We start from the raw sequence: 2038 nt of genomic DNA, 5'->3' as shown, positions 1-2038 counted from the left end.
ATGAACTACATAATTTTGTTTTTTCATTAAAGTTGGAACTGATTTTTTTACATTTCGTTTTCCTATTTGGAACTTATTTTTAATATTTTTGCTAAAATCTGAAAGCCATTGATCTGGTATTTTAATTTTTTCAGGAGCTAAAGGATAATCATTGTGAAGATCATGTAATTCTTTTCGATATTCAAGATCACATTCAATTATAAAGTTAGTTTTACCTTTTGCAATTAATTTAAAATTCCCAGAGGGTAAAGGTCGACACATAGCCCAACCGTAAAGGTTATTGGCGTCGAGGTACATAATGTATTTAGAATCTAATTTAGGATCATAATCTTTCATGTATTTATTGTTTGCTTTGATGTAACGATTAGCTATATAACTTATTCCTCCTTTAGTCCCTTTTCAATAAAAAACTACATATCAATATCGGTTATTAAATCCAGATTTATTCCAGTCATTTTTAACATTGCATCCCAAGCTAACCCAGGACTACTAAAGTAATGACAAGGGTCAAGTTTATAATATTCTAAACATAGTTTTCTAAAATTTTCAAATACATCAGCTAAAATAATACGTCAGTTTTTAAATATAAATCATGATATTCTCCCATTGTTTTAATTTTAAATTTATTCCAAACATTTTTAGAAGGTAATTCTGTTTCTTTGAATTTTTAAATGAATCCATGTAATCATATGGATAAATACATTTTGTTTTTAATAATTCATTTTTTTTTTCTTTTTTAAATTCTTGAGATGTGTACTTAAATTCTGGAATATTTTTTAATAAGTTATCCAATGATTGAGACATAAATTGAAAACTATCTATAAAAATCAAATCACTTACCATAAATGCCATATATCTTTCCATATTGTTAGGAATTGCATTAATTTATTTTTTTTTTAATTTTCCTATTTGTAACATAATAAATTGATCATCATAACCTCTTAAATTATGAAAAATAACAAGAATTTTGTGTGTTAGTCTAAAATTAATATTACAGTCTTGATGAGCACTTCCTCTAAATTTTCCTGTTATATGACAATGGTCTCTTACTTTAGTTTCATTTTCCTTATATTCTTTTTCACAGATATGACAAAACTTTTGTTTTTTAAATTCACTATCATCTTTTTAGACATTCTCAAGTCTTTGTTAAAGTTTTTATTAAATACTTCCTTACAATATTCCTCTTCCTCAAGCATTATTTCAATAAACTTATAAACTGCATTAGGACCTCTGTAAACTTGTGTTGGTTTAGTATATTTATCGTCATAACAACAAACAACTTTATAACCGTAACCACAATCTATATGTTTTTGATATGGTTCAGTAAATGAAGATTCAGGTGATGGTAAAGCAGTTGATATTTTTTCAGTTATTGATTAAAAATCAGCATAAATTACAAAAGGTACTGCTAAGCCTTTATGATAATTTTTAAAATGTATTTTACTTCCCTCTTTTGGCATTTTTACAGCTTGAATGCCATTGATAGCTAAACAATTTGGAATATGTTCATTTAATATTTTTTCTTGTGAAAAACATTTTGAACATGATTTGCAAAAATGTTTTTTATGTTGATATTTTTTTTTTTTCAACATTAATCTATTAAAGTCTTTTATCCAAACATAATGTTGGACTACAGTCCTTGAGGACTTACAGTCGTCATCAGTTATTTCATTATAACTAATTAGCAACATGTCACAGTGTTCTTCACTTCTTTGATATGTACAATGGATAAACATTATTATCTTCATAACCAAATATATTAAATGAAATATCATTTTGAGTTTCTATTTTAGGTATTTGATTTAATGTAGCAGGGCATTTTATTCCTTTATAATTGAGTTCTTTTATATGCTTTTTATAATTTGAAACTCTTTCAGAATGTTTTGTTACAGGAAATTTGTAAGCTAAATGACACCATCTAAAACATTCATTATCATCATTCTTTATATTTATTAATCCTTTTATTGGATGAAGTAATGGTTTTGGTAATTCTAAATAACTAGAAGTAGCTAATGGATGATATTTATATCTATTTATA

Source organism: Mercenaria mercenaria, unplaced genomic scaffold (genome assembly GCF_021730395.1).
Source record: "Mercenaria mercenaria strain notata unplaced genomic scaffold, MADL_Memer_1 contig_1814, whole genome shotgun sequence".
NCBI classification, from domain to species: domain Eukaryota; kingdom Metazoa; phylum Mollusca; class Bivalvia; order Venerida; family Veneridae; genus Mercenaria; species Mercenaria mercenaria.
This window is presented reverse-complemented; position numbering follows the sequence as displayed.